The sequence below is a fragment of the Leuresthes tenuis genome, unplaced genomic scaffold (assembly GCF_036924035.1).
Source record: "Leuresthes tenuis unplaced genomic scaffold, fLeuTen1.0.hap1 SCAF_7, whole genome shotgun sequence".
In the NCBI taxonomy this organism is placed as follows: domain Eukaryota; kingdom Metazoa; phylum Chordata; class Actinopteri; order Atheriniformes; family Atherinopsidae; genus Leuresthes; species Leuresthes tenuis.
In genome coordinates this window covers 35,975,338-35,986,080 of record NW_027325361.1, presented here as the reverse complement: position 1 = coordinate 35,986,080, position 10,743 = coordinate 35,975,338, and the positions used below count along the sequence as shown (strand labels likewise).

Below are 10,743 nucleotides of genomic sequence, written 5' to 3'. Positions count from 1 at the left end.
GGTTGGGCATTCAGACCTTGCTTCACCTGCTTTTCACCAAATGTAGTCGGACATTCACACCTTCTTGCAGCCGAACACTTCCGCTCCACCTTTTAGTGTTCTATCACACCTTTTTTTTCACCGCATTTTATAGATTATGGTTGGAAATTCTCAACCACTCTCATCCGAAGACCTCTCCTCCCGCGTTTGTTAATATATTTGAACTTTAGTCGGACATTCACACCTTCTTGCAGCTGAACCACCTCCGCTCTCTGTTTTGATCATGTATGGTCTGGCAATACTACCTTTTCTTACCCATTTGTGAGTAATTATGGCTGGACATTCACACATACTTGCAGCCGAACACCACCTCTCTCGCTTTTGATGATGTATGGACCGGCATTCTTACCTTTTCTAACACATTTTTCAGCAATTATGGTCGGAGATTCACACCTACTCACAGCAAAACAACTCCACTCCCGCATTTGATGGTGTATAGTCGGGCATTCTCACCCTTTCTCATCAGCTTTTTGCAAATTATGATCTGACATTCACACCTACTTGCAGTCGAACAGCTCTGCTCCCGCTTTTGATTATGTTTGGTTGGATATTCGAACCTTTTCTTAACTGCTTTTTACAAACTTTGGTTGGACGTTCACACCTTCTTGTAGCCGAACACATCCACTCCTGCTGTTGATGGTGTATATTCGGGCATACGAACCTTGTCTTACCCGCTTTTTACAAACTTTAGTCAGACATTCTTGTTGCGACTGTGCCGATGTTCGAAGCTGGAGTGCAAAGTTGTTGCTTGAATGGTGCTCGCTGGAGCGTGCGGGAGTGCAAAGTTATACCATTTAAGAGGGCTGAAGAGTGCTCAGTGCAGCGTTTGGGCGGAGGTGCAAAGTGACACTCTGGCCACCTATGGCCATAAAAAGAACACCGCTACAAGTGCGCATTGTGCCAGGAAGGGCCCTCGGACGTGAACCAGTGGACAGTTATTGCTTCTCGGCCTTTTGGCTAAGATCAAGTGTAGTATCTGTTCTCAGATACTCTATACGAGGACTACATATTAAATGGATTTTTAGCAATAGGAGTTGAAAAAGGAGCTTGCTCCGTTCACTCCAAGCATCGACCCGGTACTGCAGTGCCGCTGGGAATGGTGGGCTCTTCTCTGCTCTTGTGAAAAAGCAAACAGCGGTGCAGGATGGAAGTTTCAGGGAGCCCAAGATGAAACTTTGTCTGCTGAGAAAAGAGAGTGAATGCGAAGTAGACTTTAACACGGCTCTGGGAGCGAGCCGAGTGCGGGTTAACCGGGAGAATTGCTTGAAAGAAACGCGACACCGAATGAGCGGTCAGAACAAAGCCTCAATACGGTGTTCCCGTGGTGTTTTTGTTGCTGCCTTGTCTTTTGCACAGAGTAAAAGACATGTAAGGCAGATGTCAAATTCACCGAAATAGGATCTAAGGGTATTCGGCCAATCGAGCTGTAGCAGCTTCGGTAAAAGAGTATAAGTTGAACAGTTTGTGAATAAAGGTGTGCGCACACATAGTGAGCTGTAGGAAAATAGGCAGGGAGCAATGCCGGCTGGGGTATATGTTCTTGTATGTTGTCTGACTGTTTGATTTGAATGTGTTGTGTAAGTGTCCTGTTGAATGTTTGGGCTTTGACACGCTTCACTCTGGTTGTTAACTGTGTGGTGTGTCCTGAAATTTTATATGTTTGGGCTGTGTGACATGCTTAATGCTTGTCAGTAGCTACCCACTTATTTATATATAGCAACTGACAACATAAGAAGTCCGGACATACTTTGATAGTAGTTGTAGAAGTATCCTTATTGATAATAGATAAACTAATTTATAGTGATAGAACAGTAGATGAACAGGTGCCTGCACATGTCTCACAAAAATAAAATGGGTGTATGACTGCTGACGGCAGAGCAATACTGCCAAACTTATGAGTTCTTGTGGCAAACTTGATTCAGTGTCTTGACGTGTATACGTTGTTTCGCTGACTTGATTGTCACAAGAAACAAAGTGTGTTTGATAAGATCCGACCATTTTATTACGGGAGGATCGGTATGTATGGATTCTGATGTGACTGATAAACCCATTCGTATCTTAAGCATAATCTAATACGTGAGACAACGCCCTGGCACACAATCAAAAAAAAAAAAAAGAGAGAGCGGTTTTGTGTCCCCACAGTCCATAATGTAGAAAAGAGAGAAAAAAGCCTTTCTGATTTGGTGTGTGTGCTCACAGTGCAGAGTGTAGAGAAAAGAGAGAAAAGAAAGCCGTTTTGGTGTCACGGGTGTTGTGACTTACACACACACATTTCTGAATTGAGAAAGGAAATTATTTTAGAGGAAGCAGTAGAGTTTAGATCCCACATTTGTTGATAGGCATTCATTTAATTTTTCTTTTAATCAGTTTTAAAGTGAATACTAACTGAGAAATGAAAAAGGTGAATAGTTTAGAAGCTTGGTTCAAGAGCAAAACTTGGTTTATGATCAGCTGAGTCTCTAAACAGAACAGCAAAGGGCTTCATCGAACATTTAAAAAAGATTCAGATTGTTAGAATATCCAGATTTTATAGGAATGGTGGTGATTACTCTTATTTTCTAGAATGGAAATAACTGCACCATGTCTGTTTTATGAATTTAAGGGGCTAAAAAGTTTTGTTTTCGTTTTTCTATGATTAACCAAATGTATGTGAGAGTCCAAACAGACAGAAGGGTTACGGCCGAGCACTGGACCTTCCAAAAAAGATGAGACAGGCTGGACCCGTGCCATACTAGTTAAGACCTGCCTGTGGATAACAGGTTCTTTAAACTCTCACACACACAAACTCACACACACGTTCGCACACATACACCCATACACACACACATTCTTGAGCTTGCTGCAAGATTAAACCTTTGCATTAACTGACTCCAGCAACTCTGAGTCTCATTGAGAGAATTTTCTCAACAATTGGGTCCTCAAACCAGATCTCGACGTTTTTTCCGCCGTCCAGGGTCGGAGCTGAAACCGTGCACGGGGGAGTCCAGTACTCCTAATGAAAGACCCCCTGCTGAATTGCGGTAATTAGGGGCCAGTGTCCACTGAAAGGGGGAAAAAGTGACGAGATCGTATTTTTGAATCAATGGCCAGAAGCCTTTGGCAGTGCAGGCATCAACAATTATGGTGTTATTTCACCAATTAACACTTAAGGTACCTCATGCAGTGGCTGTGATATGGTTACTTAACAAAATATCTTTACCAGACATCTCTCCTACATAACTGTTCTTCTTTCACAGCCACACCTTGTTGTTGAGAGATGTGCTACACTTAATCCATCCACACTGCTACCTACCCCACAGATGGAAAGCCTCATGATTGCATGTCAGAAATAACCATCAGTGTGTTACCCAGGCCAGACTTAACTGATATACATTATGAAAATGCAGAAATAACTATATTTATTCAACAGGTCAAGCAAAAAACCCTGATGGCACAAATGCTACAGGATTTGCAGTAGTAACAGAAACTGAAGTTTTCTTAAAACAACCACTACCAAAAAATTACTCTGTTCAAGCAGTCGAATTGGTAGCTTTAACTGAAGCTTGTAAATTAAATAACAAAAAGGTTGTTAACGTTTACACTGACAGTCAGTATGCCTTCTCAACTGTACAGCATTGGAAAAACAGGTATGTTGACATCCACAGCTAAATGTATAAACTAAATGTATAAACTACAAATATTTTAGCATTATTAGATGTTATTCAATTGCCATCTACGATAGACTCGTATGAATGACCGGAAGGAAAACCATACTGCCAAAGAATTTGTTTAAATATGCTGCAGTATTGAGCCATGGACCATGTCATGTCTCAACAGGAGGGATGGAAGCAATAATGAACAAGGTTTTTACAGCATATGGTTTTACTAATTATTGAAATATTTTTTTTTTAGAATAAATAAATGAATAAAGTTTTGTCTAGCAGGTCAAATATGTGCAAAATACAATGCACAGGGCAATCTAAGACCAAAACGAAGATAATTCCCTAAGCCAGTATATCTTTTTCAACATATTTGTTTGGATTTCATTATTTCATTATTGTGTAGATTTCATTGAACTAAATTAATGTTAAGGGAAATGATTATGCTCAGTGACAACAGAGGTTTTTACCAAATGGACTGAAATATTTCTATGTGCACAAGCAGATGCACTCTCAGTAGCAAAAGCACGGGTAAAATAAATCATTTCTAGATTTGAAATTCCTGAAAAGATCTTCAGTGATAATTTGACACACTTTGTAAACAATGTCATCTCACTGATGGCAAAGAACTTAAAATAGACCTTAGAAACCACTGTGCATATCATCCACAATCAGCAGGTTTCGTGGAGAGACACAATGGAATAATTAAGTCAAGACTGAAAAAAATCATGGAAGAAATGGGAAATATTGGGTTTACTGTTTACCATCCTAAAAATGCATCCTCCAACTAGCACAAGATGAACTCCATTTGAGAAAAGGTATGGAAGACCATTTGTACTCCCACAGTCAAAACACAGTCATCAACTGACATGATGAAGAAAAAAAAGAAAAAGAGAAGAAACCTTAGCAGAATACAAATATTAACAAGTAGAGAGATCTCTTCTGTTTAGTCTGTTAACTATCACTATCTATTTGTATCTATTTGCTCAGCCTGTTACAACTCCAGACAAAGAGGTGTAGCCATTCTGATAAATAGAAGAGTAAATTTCACCGTAAACAACACAGTTATAGATCCAGAAGGTAGATTTCTAATAGTTAATTTATCTATTCAAAATATGAATTTATGCATTGCAAATATATATGGTCCAAATGTGGATGACCCCTCATTTTTTCACTCCTTTTTCACTTCACTCTCTGATCACTCAGATAACACACTCATCATAGGAGGGGACTTTAACATGGTATTAGACTCAGGAGTAGACAGACTCAGTACTTCAGGAAGTCAGCGGAACTGGCAGTCCACGAATATTGTTAAACAGTATATGAAAGATTTTGGTCTTTGTGATGCTTGGCGCTCCCACCACCCCACTCTTAGAGAATACACCTTCTTCTCACCGGTACACCACTCATATTCAAGAATAGATTATTTCTTAGTTAGCAGTTCCTTGATGAGGGATATTTCAGACATCAAAATCCAGCCCATCACTATCAGTGATCACGCTCCAGTTTCTATCACACTGAAGAATGACAGAGTTACACCACCAGCTAGGAATTGGAGATTTAATACATCATTACTAAAAGACCCTGATTTTATTTATTATTTCAAAAGGGAATGGTCTGTATATTTAGAAAATAATGACCTGCCAGGAATGTCAGCTTGTACTCTCTGGGAAGCCGGAAAAGCAGTTATGAGAGGCAAAATAATCTCTTTTTCATTAAATAAGAAAAAGAGGGAAAGTTCAAGGATATCAGATTTAGAACTCAGGATTAAATCATTAGAAATTGTCTACAGTACCTCCAAAGAGGAACACACACTGAATGAACTAAGAAAAGCTAAACTTGAATTAAACAAAATTATTGATAAACAAACACAGTTTCTGATACAAAGACTTCGCTTGGAGAACTTTGAGCACGGCAATAAATCTGGAAGGTTCCTAGCTAACCAACTAAAGAGAAACAAAGAGAAAACAACAATCACTTCTGTTAAAGACTCAAAAGGAAATGTCACCCATGACCCCGATGTAATCAACAATGCTTTTAGGGACTTCTATAAAACCTTATATTCATCACAAAATGATCCATCAGACAGTAACATAGATCAGTTTCTTAGTAATATCAACCTTCCAAAATTACAAACCGAACAGGCAATGGCTCTGGATTCACCTCTTTCAATAGGAGAACTCCATGAAGCCCTTCAACATATGCCTAGTAACAAAGCCCCGGGACCAGATGGTTTTCCAGCAGAGTTCTACAAAGAATTTTAGACTGTTTTGGCATCTGCATTTCACATAATGGTATTACAAGTTAAGATTATCCCCACACATGAACTCTGCTAACATTATCTTGCTACAGAAACCAGGAAAAGACCCCATACTTCCATCCAGCTACCGCCCAATATCTCTAATAAATGCAGACCTCAAAATAATTTGTAAAGCCCTTGCCAAAAGAATGGAAAAAATAACTCCACTTATAATACATCCTGACCAGACAGGTTTTATAAATGGTAGACACTCATCCACTAACACTCGCAGGCTAATTAATCTCATAGACTATTCTACCATCAACAACCTGGAAACCACAATAGTCTCTCTAGATGCAGAAAAAGCATTTGATCGAGTGAACTGGAAATTTTTATTCGCAGCATTAAACAAATTTGGGTTTGGGTCACACTTCATCAACTGGATAAGGATATTATATAGCTCCCCAAATGCGTGTGTTAGGACAAATGATCAAACCTCTCCAAACTTCAGTCTGCAGAGAGGTACAAGACAGGGTTGCCCACTTTCTCCCTCAGTTTTTGCTATTTTCATCGAACCTTTAGCAGCTGCTATCAGACAAGATAGAAATATTAAAGGCATCCAACCCCAAAATATTGAGCATAAAATAAGTCTTTATGCTGATGATGTTTTACTTTTCCTTCAGAACTCTCAAACGTCTCTCACTCACGCGATCACACTCATAAATAAATTCTCAGCACTTTCTGACTACTCTATCAACTGGTCTGCCCATTAACTGTAGAGTCCAGAATATACCAGCGATCACTTTACAGTCAGGAAATATTAGATATTTAGGCATAAACATTTCCTCCAGGCTCTCAGAGATAACAAAGCTAAATTATGTGCAATTATCAAAGACAGTAGAGGACGATCTCTCTCGTTGGAAGTCCTTACCTATATCACTTATGGGGAGAGTTACAACCATTAAAATGATGATACTACCAAAAGTTAACTATTTGTTCTCAATGATCCCAATAAAACCATCTGCTACTTGGTTTAAGTCACTAGATTCATGCATCTCCAAATTTCTGTGGAAAAACAAACCACCACATATTAGTTTAAAAACGCTACAGAAAACCAAGGAAAGTGGTGGATTAGATTTACCTCATTTTCAGCACTATTCCTTAGCCAATAGGTTACAGTATATATCAAAATGGTTTAAACTTAGCCCAATAGATGAACCATGGATAAATATAGAACAAGCATTGTGTGATAATCTGGAAATCTCTGACCTGACACTTATTAGTCAAAACGTAAAAAATCACAAATGTTTCAAAAGCATTAACATCTGCACCTCTCTGACAGCCTGGTGGGAATTTCTTAAAATGACAAAGTCTTCACTTGTCCCGTGTAAGCTTACACCCATCCATCCATCCATCATCTGCCGCTTATCCGGGGGTCGGGTCGCGGGGGCAGCAGCTTGAGCAGAGAAACCCAGACGTCTCTGTCCCCGGCCACTTCCTCCAGCTCTTCCGGGGGGACCCCGAGGCGTTCCCAGGCCAGCCGAGAGACATAGTCTCTCCAGCGTGTCCTGGGTCTTCCCCGGGGTCTCCTCCCAGTGGGACGTGCCCGGAACACCTCCCCAGGGAGGCGCCCAGGGGGCATCCTAACCAGATGCCCGAGCCACCTCATCTGACTCCTCTCAATGCGGAGGAGCAGCGGTTCTACTCCGAGCCCCTCCCGGATGACTGAGCTTCTGACCCTATCTCTAAGGGAGAGCCCAGACACCCTGCGGAGGAAACCCATTTCGGCCGCTTGTATTCGCGATCTTGTTCTTTCGGTCACTACCCACAACTCGTGACCATAGGTGAGGATGGGAACGTAGATTGACCAGTAAGTAGAGAGCTTCGCCTTCTGGCTCAGCTCCCTCTTCACAACGACGGGTCGGTGCAGAGCCCGCAACACTGCAGACGCCGCACCGATCCGCCCGTCAATCTCCCGCTCCATTCGTCCCTCACTCGTGAACAAGACCCCGAGATACTTGAACTCCTCCACTTGGGGAAGGATCTCATTCCCGACCCGGAGAGAGCATTCCACCCTTTTCCGGCTGAGAACCATAGTCTCGGATTTGGAGGTGCTGATTCTCATCCCAGCCGCTTCACACTCGGCTGCGAATCGCTCCAGTGAGAGCTGAAGGTCACGGCCTGACGACGCTAACAGAACCACATCATCTGCAAAAAGCAGAGACCCGATTCTGAGGTCGCCAAATCGGACACCCTCAACGCCCTGGTTGCGCCTAGAAATTCTGTCCATAAAAGTTAGGAACAGAATCGTGACAAAGGGCAGCCCTGACGGAGTCCAACTCTCACCGGAAACGCATCCGACTTACTGCCGGCAATGCGGACCAAACTCTGGCACCGGTCATACAGAGACCGAACAGCCCCTATCAAGGGGTCCGGCACTCCATATTCCCGGAGCACCCCCCACAGGACTCCACGAGGGACACGGTCGAACGCTTTCTCCAAGTCCACAAAACACATGTAGACTGGTTGGGCGAACTCCCATGCACCCTCCAGGATCCTGCCGAGGGTATAGAGCTGGTCCACTGTTCCACGGCCAGGACGAAAGCCACACTGCATCTCCTGAATCCGAGGCTCGATTATCCGACGGATCCTCCTCTCCAATACCCCCGAATAGACCTTACCAGGGAGGCTGAGGAGTGTGATACCCCTATAGTTGGAACACACCCTCCGGTCCCCCTTTTTAAAGAGGGGGACCACCACCCCAATCTGCCAGTCCAGAGGCACTGTCCCCGATGTCCACGCGATGCTGCAGAGGCGTGTCAGCCAAGACAGCCCTACAACATCCAGAGCCTTGAGAAACTCAGGACGGACCTCATCCACCCCCGGGGCCTTGCCACCGAGGAGCTTTTTGACCACCTCGGCAACCTCAGCCCCAGAAATGGGAGGCCCCGTCTCCGAGCTCTCCGACTCTGCCTCTTCCGAGCACGTGTTGGTAGGATTGAGGAGTTCCTCGAAGTACTCCCCCCACCGACTCACAACATCCCTAGTTGAGGTCAGCAAAGCCCCGTCCCCACTGTAAACAGTGTTGACTGTGAGCCGCTTCCCCCCCCTGAGACGCCGGATGGTGGACCAGAATCTCTTCGAGGCCGTCCGGAAATCGTTCTCCATGGTCTCACCGAACTCCTCCCAGGCCCGAGTTTTTGCCTCAGCAACCGCCGAAGCCGCAGCCCGTCTGGCCTGTCGGTACCTATCAGCTGCTTCCAGGGTCCCACTGGCCAAAAAGGCCCGATAGGACTCCTTCTTCAGCTTGACGGCTTCCCTCACCACTGGTGTCCACCAGCAGGTTCGAGGGTTGCCGCCACGACAGGCACCGACCACCTTACGGCCACAACTCCGATCAGCTGCCTCGGCAATGGAGTCACGGAACATGGCCCATTCGGACTCAATGTCCCCCACCTCCCCCGGGATATGGTTGAAGCTCTGCCGGAGGTGGGAGTTAAAGCTCCTTCTGACGGGGGATTCTGACAAACGCTCCCAGCAGACCCTCACAATACGTTTGGGCCTGTCAGGTCTGATCGGCATCCTCCCCCACCAGCGGAGCCAACTCACCACCAGGTGGTGATCAGTTGACAGCTCCGACCCTCTCTTCACCCGAGTGTCCAGGACATACGGCCGCAAGTCCGATGATACAACCACAAAGTCGATCATCGAACTGCGGCCAAGGGTGTCCTGGTGCCAAGTGCACATATGGACACCCTTATGTCTGAACATGGTGTTCGTTATGGACAGTCCATGACCAGCACAGAAGTCCAACAACATAACACCACTCTGGTTCAGATCGGGGGGGCCGTTCCTCCCAATCACACCCCTCCAGGTCTCACTGTCATTGCCCACGTGAGCATTGAAGTCCCCCAGCAGAACGAGGGAGTCTCCGGTAGGAGCATTCTCCAGTGCCTCCCCCAGAGACTCCAAAAAGGGTGGGTACTCTGAACTGCTGTTTGGCGCATAGGCACAAACAACTGTCAGGACTCGTCCCCCCACCCGAAGGCGGAGGGAGGCTACCCTCTCGTTCACTGGGGTAAACCCCAATGTACTGGCACACAGCCGGGGGGCAATAAGTATGCCCACACCTGCTCTGCGCCTCTCACCACGGGCAACTCCAGAGTGGAAGAGAGTCCAACCCCTCTCAAGAGGACTGGTTCCAGAGCCCAAGCCGTGCGTCGAGGTGAGTCCGACTATATCTAGCCGGAACCGCTCAGCCTCGCGCACCAGCTCCGGCTCCTTCCCCAACAGAGAGGTGACATTCCATGTCCCAAGAGCTAGCTTCAGTAGCCGAGGATCAGACCGCCAAGGCCTCTGCCTTCGGCCGCTACCCAGCTCACATCGCACCCGACCCCCTTGGCCCCTCCCACGGGTGGTGAGCCCGTCGGAAGGGGGACCCACGTCATCATTTCGGGCTATGCCCGACCGAGCCCCATGGGCACAGACCCGGCCACCAGGCGCCCGCTGCCGGGCCCCACCCCCGGGCCTGGCTCCGGGGGGAGGCCCCGGTGTCCCATATCCGGGCAAGGGATCACGAGGTCCAAATTTTTTGTTCATCATAAGGAGTCTTTTGAGCTGTTCTTTGTCTGGTCCCTCATCTAGGATCTGTTTGCCTTGGGTGACCCTACCAGGGGCTTAAAGCCCCGGGCAACATAGCTCCCAGACTCATTGGGGCACGCAAACTCCCCCACCACGATAAGGTGACAGCTCAGGAGGGAGAGCTTACACCCATCTGGAACAATCCTGACATACTGCAAAACAAAAAAATGCTAAACTTTACTCTGT

General features: G+C 45.5%; 1 pseudogene; it reads left to right on the top strand.

Annotated features, from left to right (window-relative positions):
* Positions 1 to 976: 976 nt before the first annotated feature.
* Positions 977 to 1,149, top strand: LOC140312490 (U2 spliceosomal RNA; annotated as a pseudogene).
* The last annotated feature ends 9,594 nt before the right edge of the window (positions 1,150 to 10,743 follow it).